The sequence below is a fragment of the Sapajus apella genome, unplaced genomic scaffold (assembly GCF_009761245.1).
Source record: "Sapajus apella isolate SASKATOON/1434 unplaced genomic scaffold, GSC_monkey_1.0 scaffold23, whole genome shotgun sequence".
NCBI lineage: Eukaryota > Metazoa > Chordata > Mammalia > Primates > Cebidae > Sapajus > Sapajus apella.
Window position 1 is genome coordinate 34,166,364 of NW_022436963.1, and position 23,214 is coordinate 34,189,577.

General features: G+C 41.3%; 1 long non-coding RNA gene across 1 annotated transcript; it reads right to left on the reverse strand.

Annotated features, from left to right (window-relative positions):
• Nucleotides 1-3,709: 3,709 nt before the first annotated feature.
• LOC116559555 lies at nt 3,710-10,674 on the reverse strand. Its single transcript, XR_004272513.1, has 3 exons — nt 10,664-10,674; nt 6,121-6,124; nt 3,710-4,137 (listed from the first exon to the last, which is right to left on the reverse strand). It is a non-coding gene; the product is annotated as an uncharacterized LOC116559555 (long non-coding RNA).
• Nucleotides 10,675-23,214: the final 12,540 nt, after the last annotated feature.

Sequence of the window (23,214 nt, forward strand, 5' to 3'; positions counted from 1 at the left end):
AAGTGTTTATATAGGTCATTTCCATAGCCATCCCACCCCTTTAAAAACCATGCTAAAAAATTTCAAAAAGATTTGGTAGGAATTATAAAATAACTATGACACCAGAAAAATTAAAGGTTTTATGTAGAGAAAATTAGCCAGCACAAGTAAGTTGGCCCCCAGAGGGGACCCTAGACAGGTCCCTTGTCTCCAAAGTAAGGCATAAAGTTATATACGGCGAGCTAAAACACCTCAATCAATTTCCATACATAGACTCGTGGTTGCAGTTAGTGTTAAACCCTCCAAAGTAGCTAAGAGAGCAGGCAGCAACTGTTTTAGTAGCCAAAAGACAGACTGCTAAAAACCACCATCCCCCTCGCCGCCGAGAAACACGGAATCTCAAAGTCGAAGCAAATTCAGTAGCAAAAACAACACCCAAAGTTTTAGTAAACCCAACAGCAAAAAGTTTTTGTCAATAATGCCTCCTCCTCCTACTCAAAAACTCCCTGCCCCTAAGCAAAAAGCTTCAGCATCCCCACCAGAGCTGCACACTCCTAAAATCCTCCAGATCAGACAAAAGAGAACGTGAAAAAACTCCACCCATTGCTGCTCACTTCCAAGAGGGAACTCCCCCTCTAGCAACTCGTCTGCGACCCAAAGATAGAGTGCAAATGCCTTTAAAAAAGCAAAAGTACACGGGAGTGAACAAAGACGGCCACAAGGTAAAAAAGCGTGTTTTCACATACCTGCTGTTCACCTCGGCTAGTCTTATCAATTAAAAACAACCCGTCTTATACCAAGAAACCCCAAGCTCTCATTGATCAACTGCAAACTATTATTCAGACTTATAACCTCATTTGCATTAATTGCCATCAGCTGCTTATGCATCTTTTTTAGGACAGACGAAAAGCGAAAAATACTCCAAGCCACTTCTAATTAGCTAGAGAAGCATGTTCCTGCAGATTACCAAAACCCCCTAAAGTATAAAAAAGGGGGTTCCTGAAAACCCCCACAGTCTGCCCGCCCGGGCCTGCAATGCTATCAGTATGCATTCTGTTGAGAAATAGGACGCTAAAAGAAAAAAAAGTGTCCAGTTAACTAAGGAACAGGACGATCCTAAGCAGGAAGATGCAAATAAGCGTGAAGACGCTCTGTTCAATCTAATGGAAGAGCCACTGAACTAAAAGAGAGGGGGGCTAGACTCATATGCCCCCAAAGAGCCCATGGTCCGGATGACAGCCCTGTAACCCCCCCATAGGAAAAAACAAGGCCAGTGTTGTTGAATCTATTAAAGTATTAAGAGAACAGACTTTCTTGTACTTAATTGTCCCTGCCCCCCTTCTCCGACAAAACCTGTTGTGCAAATCAAGGGCCGCTATCCCATTCAACAAAAAAGACTACCTGCAGCTAAAACTGCCTCAGTCGGGGGTCATCCAGGCTCTCGCTGTCCCTTGGGAAGGAGGGTGGAAACTTCCTAGCCAGAAGCAGAGGACTGATATTATCACCAAGGCCAGTGCAGGGTTTGTGTGGCTTTGCACCCAATTTATACACGCAGTTGGGATTATTGCCAGCAGCGGATAGTTAGTTCACCTAATTAGACTTAAAGAATACCTCCTTAGCATTAAACTGGCCTTGAAGGGTCTAAAACTATTTGCATTTCAATGGGAAAAACCCAGAAGCAAGTGTAACCACTCAATACACCTGGACCCAGAGGCTCAGAAACTCTCTCATCATCGTTAGGGATGCATCAGCCTGTAACCATCCCCCAAAAGCTTCTTGCTTGCATGCTGCCCCCCTGTGCTGATAACCTTCTATTAGGACGCCCCACAGCAGTCAGGTGCGCAAACAAATGCCTTACTTTAGCACCTGGAGGACTGTGGGTATAAAGTGTCTAAAAGAAAAGCCCTCATTTGTCAAAAAGCAAATTCAATATCTGAGGCTTACCATCTAGAAAGGGGAACGCAGCCTAGAAACAAAGAAGAAGCAAGCCGCTTGCAAAGTGACAGAACCTGAGACTAAAAAGCAGGTAAGAGAGCTCCTAGAGGTGGTGGGTTTTGTAAATTGTGAATTTCCAAGCTTCGCAGTACTAGCCAAACCCCTCGATGATGTGACAAAGGGGGAAGACAAGGAGCCCTTTAAATAGGGATCGCAGCAGTGTCAGGCCTATCAGGAACTGAAAATGAAACTAATGTCAGCTCCAGCTTTGGGGCTGCCTAATTTAACAAAGCCCTTCCCATTATATGTGGCAAAAAAAAAAAAAAAGTGGCAGTTGGGGTCCTAGTCCAAACAGTAGAATCTTGGCCCAAGCCTGTAGCTTACCTCTCCAAGCAGCTGAATGGAGTTTCCAAAGGATGGCCCTCATGCTTAAGGGCCCTGGCAGCAACTGCTCTGCTGGCACAAGAAGCTGATAAGCTAACTCTGGGACAGAACCTAAATATCAAGGCGCCTCACGCAATAGTGACTCTAATGAATACCGGAGGGCACCACTGCTTATCAAATGTTAGGCTGGCCAAATACCAAGGCCTGCTGTGTAAAATTCTTGCATCACCATTGAAGTCTGCAACACCTTGAACCCTGCCACTCTGCTCCCAATGTCAGAAAGTCCTGTTAAACACAACTGTGTTAAAGTCCTGGACACAGTCTATTCCAGCAGGCCTGATCTTCAGGATCAGGCATGGACAGTAGTAGACTGGGAGTTGTATGTGGATGGGAGCAGCTTTGTCAATCCACGAGGGGAAAAATGTGCAGGCTACGCCGTGGTAACTCTGGACACTGTAATCGAGGCCAAATCCCTGCCTCAAGGCACCTGGGCTCAGAAGGCTGAACTCATCACTTTAACTGGAGCCCTAGAGCTAAGTAAAGATAAGTTTGTAAACATTTAGACTGACTGGAAGTACATGAAGCACTGTACAAAGAGAGAGGCCTGTTAACTTCAGGGGGAGAAGAAACAAAGTATCAACATGAGATTTTGCAATTGCTAAGAGCAGTCTAGATGCCCCAAAAAGTAGTGGTCATGCATTGCCAAGGACATCAGGGGGCCCACACCTCTGTGGCCCTGAAAAATTCCCGAGCTGATTCAGCAGCTCGCAAGGCAGCATCTGCCCCCTACCAAACAGCAGTTACAGCCCGGCTGATTCCCCAGATCCCTGATCTAACACCTACTTACTCTAAGAAGGAAAGAGACTTTCTCCAGACAGAAGGGGGACAACTGATTAAAGAAGTATAGATCCAACTGCCGGATGGAAGAAGAGCAGAACCACAGCTGCTGGGGGCCGCAGTTGTACAAGCCGTACATGAGGCCGCTCATTTAGGTCAAGAGTCGCTTGAAAAAATGCTGAGCCGGTACTTTTACATCTCACACTTACCAGCCTTGACCAAAACTGTAGCACAGCGAGGCATTACATATGGGCAACACAATGCGAGGCAGGGTCCAACTATTCCCCCTGGAATTCAATCTTACAGAGCAGCTCCGTTTGAAGATCTCCAGGTAGACTTTACTGAAATGCCCAAGTGTGGGGGACATAAGTATTTGTCGGTCCTGGTGTGCACATACTCTGGGTGGGTAGAGGCCTTCCCAACTAGGACTAAAAAAGACCATGAAGTAACCCGTGTACTGCTTCGAGATCTCATCCCTAGGTTTAGACTGCCACTGCGCATCGGATCAGACAACGGACCAACCAGCATTTGTGGCGGATTTAGTCCAAAAAACAGCAACGGCCTTAAGTATCACCTGGAAACTGCATGCTGCCTACCGACTTCAGGGTTCTGGAAAAGTGGAAAGAATGAACTGAACCATCAAAAACAGCTTAGGGAAAGTATGTCAGGAAACAAGATTAAAATGGGTGCAGGCACTTCCCTTAGTGCTATTCAAAATTAGATGCACCCCCTCTAAGAAAAACAAGATATTCCCCTATTAAGTGTTACACCATAGGCCCCTCCCCTACTCTGGGCACTCCCGGGAACTCCTCGGGAGTGGGGAAAAATTGAGTTAGGATGTGAGTTACTAGCCCTAGGGAAAATCGCTTAGGATACTTCAACCTAAGTAAATAACAAATGTCCTGTAAGCCTTTTTCTCCCCAGTTCACCCTTTCTCACTAGGTAATCATGTGTGGATAAAGGACAGGAGTACAGTCCCTCTAAAGCCACAATGGAAAAGACCTCAGACCTGATCCTGACCAATCCCACAGCTGTGAAGGTAGAAGGACTCCAAGCCTGAATCCACCACAGACATGTAAAAACCAGCAACACCTAAGACTTAGACCAAGGCAAGGACTGCAGAATCACCTTAAAAAGGACAACAAGCTCTGCTCCAGCCACATCCCGGAAGCTGGCTGGTCCACGCACAGCCGAAGCATGAGGAAATTCATCGTAGGACTTGCTGTTCTTAATATTTGGACTTGTACAGTAGGGACATTAACTGATTTTGAAAAATGCTCTCAATGTGTCCACCAGGTTACAAAGGTAAAGCGAAATGTCACTGCCATTCTTTTGTTTTACAGTTATTATAAAGGCACAGAGACACAAAAGGGAACGTGTTTATACAATGGTACTCAGTATAAGATATGTAGACCGGGGGATAGACAGCCTGGTATATGTTACAACCCATCAGAGCCCCCTATACATACGACTTTTGAAATTAGACTCCTGACAAGGCGATGGAATAGCCCTACTAAATTAATAGCCAGGAGAGAAGAGAGAGAAAGCCCAAAACAAGTCACTCTAAGGTTTGATGCCTGTGCAGCCATCAATGCCTATCCTTCTGGTGCCAGGGGCCGTGATTCCCTCAGGTGGGAACAAAGTTATGCAACAGAGCATAAATATCTCTGCCAGAAAACCTACTGGTGCTATGACTGCACCTATTAGTCCTGTGTCACCTGGGCCGCTTAGAAAAATGATGAAAATAATCCTGTTCGCCTTGTGAAAAGGAGAGACACCACTTCAGGACATAATGTCCCCTGTATCTCAGGACATTGTAACCCAGTAGAATTAATAATCATGAACCCCCAAGACCCCAAATGGGAAAAAAAGGGAGAGTGTAGTACTAGAAATTGATGGAAAAACACGTGACCCGAAAGTTAGTATCCAAATTCGGGGAAAAGTCCAGAAACTCTCAGCCCGGCCAGTGTACCAATACTTTTATAATATATTAGATGAACCGATACCAGAGCTTCCAAAAAGGATGAAGAACTTGTTCCTCCAACTGGCTAAAAATGTAGCCCATTCCCTCAATGTCACTTCTTGCTATGTATGTGGAGGAATGACCATGAGTAACAGGTGGCCATAGAAAGCCAGTGAGTTATTACATTCTGACCCTGTCCCGGACCTGACTTCAGTTCAAAAAGTTCAAACCAACAGTTTCTGAGTTTTAAAGTTTTCAATTATTAGACAATACTGTTTAGCCAGAGAGGGAGCAAGCTTCACTATTCCAGTAAGGAAGCTTAGCTGCTTAGGGGAGCAATTGTATAATAGAACCATAGGCACAGTAACCTGGTAAAGCTCAAATTATACAGAGAAAAACCACCTCCTAAAATTTCCAAAATTACAAGATGCTTAGGGTCATCCTAAGTAACAGAGAGATTGGACAGCCCCGCCTGGGTTATACTGGATATACAGACGTAAGGCATACATACAACTGCCTAACAGGTGGACAGGTAGCTGTGTCATAGGCATCATTAAGCCCTCTTTCTTCCTATTATCCGTTAAAACCAGTGAGCTATTAAGGTGTCCAGTCTACTCTGCTAGGGAGAAAAAAGACCTAAAAATAGGGGATTGGACAGATAATGAGTAGCCACCAGGAAGCATTATTAAGTATTATAGGCCGGCCACATGTGCAGAAGATGGCTCATAAAGATACCAGACCCCTATTTATGTGCTCAACCGGATCATCCAGTTGCAAGCTGTTTTAGAATACTCACTAATGAAACGGGCAAAGCTCTGTCCCTTTTTAGCCCAATAACAACAATAACAAAAAAAACTCAAATAAGAAATGTGATTTACCAGAACTGGCTGGCCCTAGATTATTTGCTAGCAGCCAAAAGAGGAGTCTGTGGAAAATTCAATGTAACCAACTGCTGTCTGCACACAGATAACCAGGGGCAAGCAGTGAAAGGTACTGTGCAAGACATGACCAAACTAGCACACGTCCCTGCACAGGTATGGCACAGATTTAACCCCGAGTCCTTATTTAGAGGTTAGTTCTCATCCTTGGGAGGATTCAAAACCCTTATCATAGTGTTACAATAAGTGTTTGTTTGTTGCTCCCTTGTCTACTCCCCCTGTTCCTTCAGATAATTAGGGGCTTCCTCACTACTGTATTTAGCCAAAAAATGACATCACAAGTATATTACGTAAAACATTAACAGTTTCTTCAGAAAATCTGGAAAGTAAGAATGAAAGTGAGACCTCTCACTAATATTATAAAATGGTGAGGGTCTCAAAGTGGGGGATGAGGGGGGAGACCCAGGCATTTAGGATTCCCTCCCCCTCTGTCATCCTCTGTGCATCTCAATAGAAGAGACAGCAGGCCAGCTGGCGCCTCCTGAATCTCCTTCCTGAAAACAACAAGTTAGGCCTTGGGGAAGCTCTTCCGAAAGCACTATGGAGAAGGCACTATTTTTACTTAAAACAAGATCAAACCAGAAACCTTTTCACATGTGAGTCCTAAAACTGTAAACAGAAACCTTTTCACATGTGAGTCCTAAAACTGTAAACTGGAGCCCTTTCATATGTAATTCCTGAAACTGTAAACAGAAACCTTTTCACATGTAAGCCCTAAAAACTATGAACCTAAGATTCTTCCACGTGTAACATCTAAAGTATAAGCCTACACAAAAGCGGAACCTCCCTTTGTTAGGGGAGCTTGGCTATTAAGCACATATGCTACAAGCTACCAGCTGTAATAAAGTTCCTTCCTCCTGGATTCGGTGTCTGAGAAATCCTTTCCCGCAGCCGCTCCTGCTACAATATCTTGTGGGTCGAGTTTCTTCATTTACAATGTGCCCTAGATCCCAGACTAGCCCATGTGTTTTAAAAGTTCATGTTTCTGTGTCTTACCTTTGATCTACTGAACCAAAAATCCTGTAGATGGAGAATCAAAAACAATTTTACAAAGCCTCTCCTAGTGATCCCAAACCAACTGATCCCTCGATGAGTATTTAGGAATAATAAAAACATCACAATAGTGGCTCATGTGTAGAGAGCAGTTGCCAAGTGAGCTCAGTACTGCTATTATCTTGCCTTTATAGCTAAAGATTCTAAGCCCAGAGATGTTAAGAAACTTGCCTGAGAGTATACATCCAGTAAGTGGGGAGCTGGAGTCCCCGCGGAGCCAGTCCACCTCCAGAGCCTGCCTCTTTTCAGTGCACTGGACTATTTCTGGGAACCACTGTGTTAGATTATGTCTATGATCTTTTATAAATGTCTTAGTAACTTTGATTTTGCCCTATAACTTTGTTTATATCTGAAGGTCTATTTTGTTCGTGACGTTTTAAACCTGTACTTAAACAATTTCTTGGCATATGGAGAGAATCCTTTTATCATTAATAATGTGGTTCTTTAAAATGCTCCTCTGCCTGTAAGACCTTCTTCCCAATCTTAGCAACTTTTTCACTTGTTCTCCAAGCTCTTACTTAGGTGCCTTCCCATCCGAGAAGTCTTCATCACACTCTATTACTAAGTGTGCACGAAGCACTTAATGTGGGGTAGATTACATATTATCAATTGATGGCAACAGTTACATCTCTGACCTTTCAGTGGTTGGGCTAAAACCATGGACATTTACCAGCCTCTCTTTAGACTTTTTGCCTGGGAAGTGCAGCCAAAGTTGCTGAGGAATGGATGAAGCTGCTGGAGGGCTCAGTCCCTTCCTCATAAGCAGCGTGCTTTGCCTCTCATCTCCAGAGTCTGGTCCTCAACTTCCAGTAGCTCCTTCTAGACAGTTTTCTAACCATCTAAGTTTTGGGTCTGTGCTCCTCTGTCTTCTGCCTAAGCATGTATGTCCTGGGATTATTGTCTGCAACTAAGACACACATATGCATGCACATGCACGGTCTCTCTCCTTCTCTCTTGCTCCCTCTCTCTCTCTCAAGCAAGCATTATCTAATTTGGCAAGAACCTCTTCACTAATTCTTTTTCCTTAAGGAAAATTGTGCAATTTATTGAAAATGAAAATAAAAACTTCAAACTCAAAACTCAATACTATTATATTTCCAAAAGGAGTCTGGCCCTGCAACTTGATCCATCTATTCTAGCCCACACCTAGGCATCCTACTTAGCTGCCCCCTCACATTCAATCTAATCCTGTCCCAATATAGACGGCCATCATCTCTTGCCTTTTAATAGTCCTGTTGCCTCCAATCCTGCTCCTGTCCATCCATTCTAAACAGAGTGATCTAGGACACAAGTTTTATCAAACCACCCTAACACCTGTCAGGCGCCTCCCATTGCTCCAAGAATAAAGTCAAAATTGTTTAGTTAATGAAACAACCTGCTTGCCCCAAGGCAACTCGCTCTCCAATCTTGCTGAACAACTACATTTTTCTATACATTCTCCAGTATATGGTTATTTCCATAGCTCTTTCTTTGACCTGGTAAACTTTTGTTATGCTCTACTCTTTCGTTAAGCATCTTCTATTTGCCCTTTGCTACCCACCTTAGATGTCATTTCATTCAACGAGCCTTTGTTGACATTCTCTTCTCAACTCTCACCAAGCGGGTATGATGACTCTTCTCTGTGGTTCTTGTGTTACCATCGCCACTTATAATACTTTGTTCTCACTGTTGGCTGATTTTATTCTCCACTATAAGCTCTTCTAGGAAAGGAACCCTGTCTTCTTGAATCCTGATTGCATGGTTTAAGAACTAGCAAATGTTCAGCATTTCGTACATCTTTAATAAACAAAGTAAGATCAATATGCTTCTGATCAGCCAAGGGTTTTTGGTATCTTTAATGTCCATTATGGCAGCCTGGTTAGAACATGACTTGAAAAATAAATGTTCTAGCAAGAACAGGCACAATTTACTTCTCATGCTTTCTGGAAAGGTGTGAAGCTCTAAAATCACTATACCCATCTATTTAGATAAATAAGATAAGACACAAGGAGTGTTCTATTTTAAAAATAGAGACCCTCTTTCTTTCCCTTGGATAATTCTGAAAATAAGAAAAAGGACAAATTTCTTTCCAAGTTAATACCCAAGATCTTTCTGTGGAGGTAGTTTTAGCAGCCGTAATTTGACCTGAGTATATCTGAATCCTTGTGATAATACATAACATTATAACAGATTGGTACTTTCAGAGTAATATGGAACTCAGAGAAATTTATGATACTGCAATAAAATAATACAGATTTTAAAGACTACTTTCTGGATATGGATTTCAAAGTCTATAAGCAAAATATGTTGTTGTTTTTTTCTCTATTTCTCTTTACTTACCGAAATAATTTATAAAGGGTTTCTCTAAGATATAATCATCTCTGTCATCTCAGGGACTATTAAGAGATGGTGTACCTTGACATAATGCAGAATGGAAGGCACAGATTTAAGAACATTGCAAATTACATGGGACTAATTCCAATTCCTTCAGAGGACAAATTTCTTTGGGATCTGAGTCATATAGCCTGGCTGCACAGATCTTTTCCCAATCAGCTGAGTGACCAGCGTTTTAATCTCGGATCATTTAGCCGCATGGGGACCTCATTAAATGCTGTGTATACAAAAGGTCAACATTTCCTCACCCTGAAAAAAGGGAAAAAGAGAAGCCCTTCCAGAAAAACAACTGAATAAACACTGTAAATGTTACTAAACAGGAAAGTACAGAGAAGTACCTGCTGGAAGCAGATCCTTGGCAAAACAACAATAACACAAAGACAGATTCTCTGTCATCCATCAAGGTCCAAAAGCAGTTCTCCAGGCTAACCAATGATTTGATTAATTACAGATGTATCACCTGTTCAGATTTCCAATTTTTAAATAAATAGAACAAAAATTAAATACACTCAAAGTCATTTACTCTTTTTCTGACAATTCAGAGAGTTTCAGGACATGCCAGGAACTCAGAGAAACCCAAGTCAAATGATTCCTTCATTCTTATATTTTATTACCCACCAAGATCAAGTTTCTCCAAAAGCTCTGCCACCAAGAGCATCAAAATGTCAACTACACTGGGGCTTCATAATATTTGTTCAATATTATAGAACAAATAAATGTGGCCAAGATTCTAGCTCTCTCCCAGTTTTAACTAAATAATGATAAATATATTCTCTTTGCTGTGAAGTTATACTGATGAGGAAAATCCAGTTATTGGCTTCTACAACCACAGTTTTGTTTTTCTATGTAGACAAATGCTATGGTCTCTGACCATTGTTGAATTCCTTAATGGAGTTGTTAGAAAATCAGATTGGAGAGACAATTTGTTGTGTTGTTGGATTCATTAATTTAGAGACAATCATTTGGTGTGTTTAAGTGTCTTGAATTTTTTACACACTTTCTCAGATATAATTCCTTTATCGCATCTGCGCGTTTGTCTTCACAGTTAACATTCTGACACTAAGCAATCTTGCGTAGACACAATGAGCAAAAGATAGTTCACTAAAGTCTAAAACTAGAGCTTCTAAGGAATACACAAATGCTACGTTATCTTTTCTTCTCAAGAGGAGGACAGCACATTTATTATTAGCTGCTGAAAAACCCAACCTTTTTCTAAAACTTTCCATATTATTGACAGCTCTTAAGAATGATTCTCATTAAGAGGTTAGGAGTCATTACACTTTATTATCTTCCATGTCAACAAATGTTATTAGGAACAAGTGAATTAAATATTCAAGGCATTTAATGCATTTATTTACAAATCCCAGGGATGAATTTGTTCATGCAGTTTCTGCTTCATCAAGCATTAAAAACCTTATACCTCATGCCTTTCATAGTTTGACAAGTCTGTCAGCCTAGCTTTATCCATGTGCATGAACAGGTAAATCCATAAAGACATAAAGTAAGCTTTAAAAAATTTGGTTGTTTTCAAATGACTGCACTAATATTTCAATTGTACTTTTGCTGAAATGCCTTCTTAAAGAACTCCAAACTGGCCAGGATAGTAACAAATTCTCCTCCATAGTAGGTCAAGCCCAAATTTCCCACAAATTTGCCATTCATTTTGTCTTTTCTTTTCAAATCTGTGGGTGATTTTGTTTAAAAAAAGTCACTTAAAAGAAACAAGAAAAATAAAGCTGGTAATCTTCCAAAACAGGTGAGCAGCTAAATCACACAATAGCCTTTGTCCTGTGGGAAGACTGACATAGTAATGCCAATTCAGATGACACCCCTAAAGTTGTTTTTGTTGACTGAGTTGGAATCCTGCAAGGTAAGAATTCTCCTTGGAACTGGGATGTTTTTGAAACAACATATTAGTACCAGATTGAATCATATATAAAAGAAGAACACTGACCAATCACTGTTTCTAACTGAATTTCTCAGTGATCCTCTGAATAAGTTAAGCCACATGATTGCCCTAGTAAGCAGATAATAATAACATGACAATTTTAAAACAACTAATATTTTGTTAATGGTGGACATCACAGAGTCCTACAAGAAAAATCTGCATTCTCATATTAAAAAAAAAAAGAAAAGAAAGACTTAAGCGGGAAGGAAAAATTAAAATAAAGCCAGTATAACTGCCAATGTAGATGAGAAGTTTGGGAAATATTTAAGAGGTTTATTAAGATTTATTAGATAGAAGTTGAGCATACAGATTACAGAAAAAGTTCTTAAAAATATTTAGTCAAAGAAAGATGAAAAGCATAGAGAACTAATAAAAGAATTCAGGAAAATTGATTTTTAAAGTATTTTTCTCCTAAATATATCATCAGGAATGCTAGCATTTTGCTTTGTTTTGTTTTTTTTTTTAACTAAGCTTAGGAATGGCCCATTTTGATGTCCTAATGTTTCACTCCCTTGGGATACCTACTAGATGAAAAGCTCCCTTACAGATCAAACATATAGGGAGCATATGACACCAAAAGACGGATCTGGAGGGAAATTATTTGACCTGTAGCTATAGCAACCAGAGTAATCAAGCGGCATACTTTCTGAGTTGGGAATAAAAACGATTCAAAACATTATTAAAGGGAGCAGGACTCCTGCGTAACTCACTGTGGGGTAAGTGGTGATGGAAAGAGGAGGTTTCGATGGATTTGTGTTGAGTGAGAGAGTCAAGAGTACTGTGCCAAAGCTAAGGTAGGATTTTAGCACATGATGCCGCCCACCCACATCCATAGATAAGTTGCAGAGTAACAGTTGATGTGCTTCTTCAAACAAGAGGTTGTTCAAATTGTAAAGCCTTGGTGAGATTGAGGGAAAGGTAAATCTCAGCAAAAGGGATACTCTGCTAAAATCAAAGGGAAGATGCATTATCGTATTCATGTATCTGTTCCCTCACCCCACGTCTATATCTGAAGCACCTGCACCATCCAATCAAAATGAGGGTTGTCTAAATGGGAGAATGACCAGAAAGTGACCAGTAGACTGGCAGAAGAGATCTTTTTAGAGGGAACAAAAGTCCTCTGTGTAGCTATCCAGAAGCACAAACCCTCCCTGGCCTCCTTTTCTAGTATATAGGGGCATGCTCTCCCCTTCTACACCACCATTTTTTTCTGCAACATGGGACCCTACATGCGTGGCACTCTATTAAAGCCTGTAGTGCTGGTTTTTAAACATTAGCTTGCAAAAGAATTATATGGGGAGTCTGTTGTATATTTGGATTGTGGAGTTACAAACCTAGTGATTCTAATTCATTAAGTTTTCAGTAGACCCCAAGGATCTGTATTTTTAACTGGACTCATATTTGATTTAAGGCAGGAAGTGCTTGGACCTCAATTTGAGAAACATTGGCCTTAGGAACCCATTCTTCCTTCTTGGAAATATGCACCCTTGGAAAGTCCAGATAATATCAGGTAGAGTCCACTTCCTCCAGACATGGAGGGGCGTGGGGAGAGAGAGAGAGAGAAGTAAACATTTGCTTTCATTAATAAAAGGTAATTAATATATATAACAAGGGTTAAATTTTAAGTCCTGATATTTGAATCACTTAAAGCTCATCCTGGAAAAAATGGACATCTTGCAATCAGTTATAGTGATTGTCTGTAAGAGGTCCCAGTCTGATAAAATGACAGTAGAAATGAATGAGACTTTGAGAATCATATCTGATCTTAAGAAAGTCCTCATCGGTACCACAACCATTCCTAGCAAAAAGTATACACATGCACAACGGCCAAGTAGATTCTTCTCCTTTTCAAATAAAGACATTATATTTGGAGATGAGACTGGACTCTGAACTAGGGCATTCTGTTATGGTCATAACATGACCAACTGAAACAAAGAAAATACCATAATGCGATAATCATGTGTTTTTTGTCTTTGGTTCTGTTTATATGGTGGATTATGTTTACAGACTTACGCATGTTGAACTAGACTTGCATGCCTGTGATGAAGCCCACTTGATGGTGATGGATAAGCTTTTTGATGTGCTGTTGCAATCAGTTTGCCAGTATTTCATTGAAGATTTTTGCATCCAAGTTCATCATGGATATTGGCCTAATAGAAAAACATGAATATCCATCCCACTATGAACTGTCTTTGTCAAATTTGACTTTTCATATAACAAAGCTCATTTCTTATTTCTAATGTATGAGTAAAGAAGACAGAGAAACCTGTAAGCATATTGCTAAAAATTCAGATTTTTTTTTTTTTTTTGGAGAAAGGATTTTGCTCTGTCAACCAAGCTGGAGTACATTGGCATAATCTCAGCTCACTCCAACCTCTGCCTCCTGAGCTCAAGTCATCCTCCCATCTTAGCCTCCTGAGCAGCTGGGACCACAGGTGTACACACCATACTCAGCTAATTTTTGTATTTTTTTTGTAGAGATGAGGTTTTGCCAAGTTGCCCGGGCTGGTCTCTAACTCCTGAGCTTGAGTGATCCACCTCCCTGAGCTGCCCAAAGTGCTGGGATTACAGGCATGAGCCAACTTGCCTGGTCTAAACTGAAAGCTTTTTAATACAAAGGATTAACCCTTTTTCTCTTTGGTAAGTCATTATAATTGCCCTGTGCTCCAGGCAGTATTATTCTGAAAACCTTAGATTCTGAACTCCTAGAAAATTGAAATTCTATTCTAGCCCAGCATTTTATCTTAAAAGGCTCACAATAAATAACTCTAGTTATCAAAATATCCTAGACTGATTTCCATCCTACAGCTCTGATCTAGATAAGTTCATTCCCATACCAGAAAATGTGAAGAGAAATAAATAAATAGCAGCCATTAACTTTAGCCATCAGTGGAACAGCTCACTTAGCTGTCTCTGGCTGTTTCCTAAGTCTTACTTATAGACAGGCTGATCTTGCTGATTCATCTATGTGACAAGCTCACTAGCTATAGAGGAGACTAGTTGACATTTTCCAAAGTGCATTGATGTCTCTTTTCTCATTTACTCCAAAGCACTGGTCTAAGTCAGCTAAAACAGAAAGCATTATTCACAATGAAAATAGCAGAAACTTAGGCTAAAGGAAGTGATATGCTTCATATAAGATGTTTATGGTATCACTTGGGCCTAAAACTCAGATGTCTTTACTCCTGGTTGCAGCTGTGTAGCCCTGGTCAAGTTCATTATTTTCCCACTTGATTGTATTCTGCTCTGAAAGCTCCTCATCCCAAAGATTCATCATCAAACAAACATTTACTGAGCATCTATTATGTGCCAGACACATAGTTCAGCTATACAGGTCAAGATTTCTTGTTTGCAACCTCCTGTAAGAGGGCCACAGTATCCTAATCTGCACAAAGAGATAGATTAAACTTTTCTCTAGTTTTTTTGCTCGTTTGTTTTTGTTTTTTAGCTGAGACCAATTATGTGGTTGGTTTTCAGTATATAACAAGAAGAAGGAAGGTACAAGTTGTCCAGGTATTAATCAAAAGTTTACCTAATCAATTTCCATTTTATTTTCAGAGAAGGTGAAAGACCTGAGCACCATCACTTGTTTCCAGTAAATTAATAACTTCTACATTATATGAAATGCTAGGGTGCTTAATGATGGATCATAATAAAAGGTTGTAATAACCAGAGGGTGGATGCTTGTTCTGACCATTTGTCATGCTGTTCATTTGAAATCATTTATTTCTCTTAGTCGCTATGTTACAGCCCCAGTTTGCATTTGTCTTGCAACATAAATCAGTGGTTTAAATGGGAAAGAGATCAGAGTCCTATTAATTGCAATTAGTCTATGAGACAACTTCTCAACAAATGTGTATATATGTGTGTGTGTATGTGTGTTTCCGCATGTGTGTGTGTGTATCCTAAGTGAGCAAACACAACAGGAGTAATTTAGTCTACCTAGTTCTTATCTCCTAAATCATTTCAGAAGAAATTGCTCTGACATAGTACAATTCTGGTTTTACATCATTTATATATAACCAGGAATTTAAAAAATATTTTTCCAATAAATTGCCTAAGAATGAAAGCCTAACTCTAATATATTTGCTGCAGTGTAGGATTTGGCTTCAGGGGGCCCAACTTGTACTCTTAAGAAGATTAAAGCAAGCATTTTTCACTTTTTGAAGTGCTTTTATTGTTTGCCTTTCCATAGATACCTACCGCAAGGTAGGAAAATTGGATGAAGCTGCAGATGAGAAAGCAGCTATATTTACACAAGCCAATAGTGAACGGCCTGAGGTCTTACATCAAGCCGATGACAAAGACAAAAATTAGACCCAGCACCCCCAGCACTTGGTTCAGGGGACTTTGCCTTTCACAGTGCTATGGTTTTACCTAAAATAGGGTGAGTGTTAGACAAGAACCACCGTAGTGTTAGCCTCTGGGCTCCAACTCAATGCTCTCCACATACGGGTTGCTCCTGCCTTTCTTCCTCCCTGGTCTTCTCACTTCACCCAGCTGATTCATACATGAAGCTGGGCCATTGATAAGGTCCTGATAAGATGCTCAGAGACTCAAGTAATGCAAGGTGATGGTGCACATGTCAACCCAAGCAATGCCAATTTAAGTAATAAATCAGAAAAGATGTATCAGAGCAGCCAAGGTAGTTCCTGGTTCTCCTAGAATGATTACCTGGATGCATTTTTTCACATATCAAAATTTTCCAAAGAACATTTTGTAGGGGGTCTCCTGCCTTGTAGATACCTTAAGTATGTACCCATTGGGATGTCAACGTTGGCTACTGAAAAAGAAGCAAATGGTAACAAATGCAACCCCCCCCACACACACAGACACACTCCTCCTCATCCCACCCATAACCAATGCCCATAGAAGGGGTCTCTGCCAAGCCAGTGCCACCTGAGGCCCAGTTCCCTGGGGTCTTCTGTCAGATCTCTGAGGAAATGCTTCTGTGAAGAAAGTTATAATAAACAAGGAGCTTCCCTGAGGAGCCACGCTGTCAATTCTGTTTGCTTCCACCAGGGCTAGAAGCTCAAGTGCTTTTCTAACTGAGTCAGAATCATTTAACTCATAAATAATCCTGTCACAACTAGTGACACGCTCCACTAGAATCATTCAAAGTTAATAGAAGCATAAGTTTAAGAACTTGATGGAATCCAAACACAGCTTCCCTGATGGGGGTGAAAGTTGTGGTAAACGAGAGGGGTCCTGGGCCCAATAACTTGATAATAAATCTGAACCTCCAATTGTCAGTGGGAGGGGAAAATTCCCATGTGTCCATTAACTCAGAAATTGCTCCTTCCATTTGCAAGTGAGTCTTAAGGAACAATTTGCATTTCCAACCACGATGTCTGGAGCCAGAGACAAGATTTAAGTTCCATATCAAACTTCACTTTGGCAACTGTATATTATCCTGTCCTAACTCTTCGATTAGACATTCAGTTATGAAGCGATTTCCCTGGCAGTTGTTAATTCTGTGCAATGGAGGGGAGGCAGAGTAATGTACTGAAGTGAGGCCGCCCTCACTTGCAGCTCCAATTCGCTCATGTAGACATGCAAATCATATGCCTGTTTATGGTGGCAGCCAGCCATAATGGCCCAGTTATGTTTGAATTCAAAGTACAAACCTTAACAAAATTATTCATGATTTACTATGGAAGAAAGCTGGGTGACAGCTAGCCACTTTCTTTGTACATAACCAAGATAATAACCAGGCAGCAAATGTAAATGATAGCCACTATGTATTTTAAGCAGTTATGGTGTCTCTGCTAAAACAATACTTTATTCTAAATTATGTTTCATCTAGACCAATAATATTAGGGGTGAGTTATTAGCCTCTGCACCTCTTTACAAAAATCTTATTGTGCGGTATTGATTCCAAAGGACTATTGGTAGAGCTGAGAGCTACACAAAAGCCTTCAGGATGCTGGCTTTGCCGAGCCAAAAAGAACTTTCCCCACAGGACTTACATTCCCTGCCTCCATGAAGTTGAGCACTGTCAACTGGATGATCTGCTGAAATAGAAGGTTTAAATTTGGGGAACAGCGAATGAGCTCATTATAGCCTCATTGTCCTACTGGTAGAGAGCAGGGTCTTGTGGAGTTAGGAAAGAAAGGAAATAGGTTTTGACCCTACTGACTCCTACAATCCACTCCTGTTTCTATGCTTGGACCAGCCTCACTCCTTCCACCTCCCTCTGACTTCAACTCCCTCACCCACACGTATGCTTCTGCAGGCACAACCTTATCCTGGGTTCCAAGATTAATTCTGGCCTGAGATTGAAAGGAAGAGTGAGTCAGCCCCAACATCCCTCCTAAAGGTAGCGTTTTCCTCCATTATCTCTTTTTCACTTGGAACAAATGGTGTAGACCTGACAGGGTCAAAAGATGGAAAGACGCTTGACCCCTAAAAAACCAAATGGAGAAGAACTTCCGCTTACTTGTAGTTAACTTAAACGAGCAAAAACCAAACCTGAAATGGGATTTATTAATTGTTAACAAACTATGAAATAATGTGTGTCTCTTTTCCTGGACCCCCCACTAGACACCATCATTTAGCCAGCATGACATATGTGCTGTAATTTCAAAAGCAAATCTTACCCTTTAGAATCCTCCTCGATCATTAGTCTTCCTTTTAAATCTGGCAGCTCTCCACCACCCATTGAAATGTTGGCCATCCTTCCACTCTGTGACAGGGTCAGTAAGAAATGAAATGAATCAAAGCTCCGGCTGTGGCCTGGAAGGTCTGCTGCAAGTACAGCCAGTCTTAATTGATGGAGCCACTTACTGAGTCTCTAAATTAAAATACTGGATTTGAGCCACATGACATCCTAGGATCAGCCTGACCTCTCTTTGAAGCTCATAGGTGGTGACATCAGAATACAGCAGGCAGTGGACGAATGCATTGCTTCTGTAATTAAGGTCCTTCTTCAGCCTCCAGGGAATGGTAACAAAGCTGTGACTTAAGACGTAGGGCAGATATAATGTTAATTGCAAACATGTAGGAGGAGGCACAAGGTGTTAGCTGCACTGCTCACCTTGCTCAGACTTCAAAAAGGTGGCATCTGAGGGTTGATGGCTTTATTAGTGTTCTGACTGCGCCTTCCAAGCCTGTAATGTTGTGGAACTCTCTCCCCAAACATACAGTTAAGAAGAAGAGAAAAATGTGCCCACTAGGTAATAGCAATGGGGCTCACAAATGGTGATAACGTATAGGATTGGGGGTATGTTACACATGAAGTATCACTATTATTAAGGTTTTTACATTAAGCCTGGCTGAGCTGAATGCTTATTACCTAATTATATCAAGCATGGAGCACCAGAAGGTATGTGTTTTCTTAAAATATGTTTCTTTCAAAAATATCCAGATGAAGATACTTGCTGGGCTAATTTGCAAGCATGTGGTCCTTTGGTATATCAATAGGTGGTTGAAGAATTGGCAAATGCAACCCTGAAAAGCAAAGGAGAAATGCTGGGTATAGCTCAGAAATCAGGTCTAATAGCAACCCAACTGGCTGTTCCCTGTAGCCCTGTCTAGTGTCACTGTGGTCACACCCTTCCTATCAATACACTAAGGTTGTCAAATATATGGCATTTGGGTAGATACTATCCCCACCTATGTCACATGTAGCTAATCAATCTCAGTACTGTTTCTGAGCCAAACTCTCCAGATGACCACTACCAGCTGACCACAGTTAACAAAAGAGATAAAACAGTTTTCACTCAGGTGCTAGATATTGCATTTATTTTTCTGCTAATAACTGCTTAGGACTAGTGCACTAGCCCCAACCTCTCTCCCCATGCCCAGACTCTCCCCACAGTCCGCTCTGAAAGTGAGGCTGAGCAGGGCTCAATCCACCTTCATTACTCACTAGCTACGGGTCCTTGAAGAGCTCACCTGACCTTCCTGGTCCTCAGTTGTTTTATGTATATGAAATAATGAAATATCTCCTTGATTGGGAGGATTAAATAAGATAACATGTATGAACATGCTCAGCACCATGCCAGGCACATAGTACATGCTCACAAAACATGGATTCATTTCATTTTCCAGTATGGAAAACATAGACACACCCCCAGAGGCAAAAATACTAAGAGATGAAGATTTCACTTGTTTTCTCAGAACAAAAAACTAGAATTTAGAGCTCACAGAACTCTCCTGGAGCATTGTAGAGGCTGGACAAAGTCAGTAGGTTGTAAATATCCAGCTTTGAAATGGAAACAGAAGCTGCAAGCCCACAGGCCTGGCTCTGGTGGGGCTGGGGAGCTATAACACTGCAAGATTGAGAGTTTTGAGCAACAGATGATGTCAGCAACCTCTGACCAGTGAAAAATCCCCAGTGCCATAGAGAAGACCGACGAGATTGGAGTGAGCCAAGGGAGTTAGGACACTAGATTACCTACCGCTGTCTGATGGTCATGTTAGAGAATGAGGTCTGGGGCCAATTCATTTAGTCCTGGCTCCCCATAGACTTCAAGATAAAGACATGAAGATAGACTTTGAGGTAAAGACCATACTTCTAAGCCTGACCTACAAGGCCCTCCATGGCCTGGCCCCTCCATTCCATCCAGTTTCATCTCTTACTACTCTGCCTCATTCAGCACCTCCACACGGCTTATAACACCAAGCATCCCATGGTGCTCCTCTTCCATGGATCTCTGTTCATGCTGTGCCTTCCATCTGGAAGGTCCTTCCTTCCTCATTGCCTTCCACCCACCTCCTGTAATTCTCCTTCTTGATTCCCTGTCTTTTAAAACTCAGTAACCCCTGGAAGTCTTCTATAGGCTGTGTTGCATATGCTTCACATGTGTTAAGTGGGTGTTATATGTACACCATAACATTCTGAGCATTGGCTCCTTCAATGCGCTTATCATCTCTGGAAGACAGAACAGGATTACGAAACACAACAGAAGGACAGGAATCATGACTGTGCCTCCCAGTGTTGTACCTCCAGCGCTTAGCATTGTGCTTGGTGCAGAGAATGTGGAGTAGTGTAGAAATGTTACTTGATGAATAAATAAGTAAATGAATAAAGTGGGGAAAGGAGGGAAACTATCCCTTGTAAACCAACTAATATCTACTCTGAAATAATGGGAGCCCTGGCCAGCCACACCCATGGATACAGAAGTGCCCAGGTGACTATGTATTTTAAACCCTGTAAGAGTGGGGTTTCTAGGTCAGACACCGTGGCTCACACCTGTAATCGCAGCACTTCAGGAGGTGGAGGAGGGTAGAGTTGTTGAGGTCAGGAATTTGAGACCAGACTGGCCAACTTGGTGAAACCCCATTTTTACTAAAAATGCAAAAATAACTAAATAACTGGGCATGTTAGTGCGTACCTGTAATCTCAGCTACTTGGAGGCAGAGGCAGGAGAGTTACTCAAACCTGGGAGGCAGACATTGCAGTCAGCCAAGAGCACACCAGTATACTCCAGCCCGGGTAACAGGGTGAGACTCCATCTCAAAAAAAAAAAAAAAAAAAAAGTGGGGTTTCTAGAATTATCACACCAGACTTCTCACCCCACACGGCAGCAACTTACCTACCTGGCCTGAATGTGATTCAGTGTCTTTCCCCAAGATCAACTTAAGGTTTGCATTAAAAGAAAAAAAAATCTTCGTCAATAAGGAATCCCCAGTGCTCAGTCAAACACTAATTACATTAGACTATTTGTCACTTCAGTCAACACAAGCCTCGAAGCTATGTCCACCATAGCCAGGGCTTCCCATCAAACATGACAACACTGAGCGGATAAGAAGTGACAGTAGACATAGCTGGCATATGCGTGCCACCCACTCTTGGTGCTGGGTGAGATTTAGCTAAAAGGCCTTTAAGAGTGGGAGGGAAGGAAGATTTTTTTCCCAAGAATGTGTGGTTGGAATGCAAAGGATAAGTGCCAACTGCTGTCCAGATACTATCATGATGCAAACAATATTAAGGGGTGTAGAGTTTTCCTCGAGTGATTGAACCCATTACTGGTTCCTTCCTGTCATAACAACAAATATGTTACAAATATTCAACTCACATTATAGACTTGCTTTCCAAGGGACCAGCTGATCAGTTACTTACACCACACAGGAGTTAATATAGGAGAGAAGAAATAGAAGAATGTCTATGTTACTGCTCCTCAAGAGCTTATTAATTCAGTCTATTTGCAACAACATATACTTTCTTCCATTCTACACTTAATGAATATTTGCTGGGTGCTCACTCTATGAAAAACTTGGTGTTAGGTTTGAGGCACAGTGGGGTCAACAGGCAGAAGGGAACACATGACTGGAGGGTAAACTGATATCCAAGATTGAAGTAAATGGGATTCTAAGAGAAATCATCCCTTGGGAATTTTTCAGTGACTAGTGCTCCCTTTAAGTCTGCAGCTCTAAACTGGACTTGCATCATTTGTAAAGGTAGGTGCCAAGTTTATCCTCTATTTATCTTAAGAGTTGAATCAGTAGCTCTTGAATACAAGGGGAGCCATTCACTTAAGACACAGCAAAGGCTGGTTTACTTATTAATAAAAGATACAACATCCCCAGTAACCTGCTGCAGAACAACCTGATATAAAACTAGGAAAGTGAAAAGATGACAAATGACCTTCAGGGGCTTCAAAATAATCAAAAGAATGAAAGGTTTTAGAAAGTTAAATAGTTAAATGAATAATTAATGCATAATAAAATTAATAGTAACTAATAGCAACACAACATGTCCTTTTAACACCTGGCGCCAGATGTCATCTTAGGGAGAGAATTTAAATTGCTGGAGAAATCACTTATAATTACTTAAGTAAGTGCTGTAAGCCTAAGAATTTCAGACCAGAATGTCTGAGGAGGGTAAAATGAAAGGGAAGGAGCATAGTTTTCTCCCAAGGGCAGGGGAGATGAGTGAGAAGGGGAAATGGAGAAGGCAGTTGCAAGGCTGGGCACCAAGAGGCATGCTGAGAGAGCCACTTGGCAGGAGCATGGCTCCAAAGGATCTTAGGGAAGAGAAATTCTAATATCCAAGATTGAAGTTGTTTTGTGTGCAAGTATCGAACGTAGACTTCTCCACTCTCCCTCTAACACCTTCCAATAAGCCAATAGTTCTCAAAATACATGAGGCTGATAGAGTTTTCATGGAATTCAAGAAGTTTTAGATTCAATTATACAGAGAAGCACAGAAAGCTCTGTGTGGGAATGTGATTTAAGGAAACACTCTCAAACTGTGTTTCCTCTGCTTTCACACAATCACAGCAATTATCAACAAAGAAGACATTTTTGACCAAAGGTGTGGAGGATTTCCCATACACCAAAAAGCGAACACCAGCTGGATGTCCTCCAATTCAATTCGAATCTTACCTACGTGGAGATACTTTCATATCTCACAGCAAAGGGGCTCAGTCTCCAAGGCTGCCCTCTCTTCAGACATCAGTTGAAAGTCCAGGCCTCTGGAACTTCTGACTGACCAGGTTCAAGTTGGGGTGCCTCCAACTTCTCTTTGGGCTCAATTAATTTGCTGCAGAGACTCAAAGAACTCAGAGAAGCATTTACTTATGTTTACTGGTTTATTAAAAAGGATAGAGAGACAGAGGATAGAGATAAAGAGACAAGCCAGGTGAGTTATAGAGGAAAGGACATGGAGCTTCCATACCCTCTCCAGGCACTCCACCCTCTAGAAACCTCCCCTGTTCAATTCCTCAGAAGCTTTCAACCTGGTCCTCTTGGATTTTTGTGGAGGCTTCATTACATAGGAATGATTGACAAACATGTGGAAATGTGACTGAACAAAAAGCACGTGACCTAAACCCAGCAAGGCTTGTCTGTTCAGACTT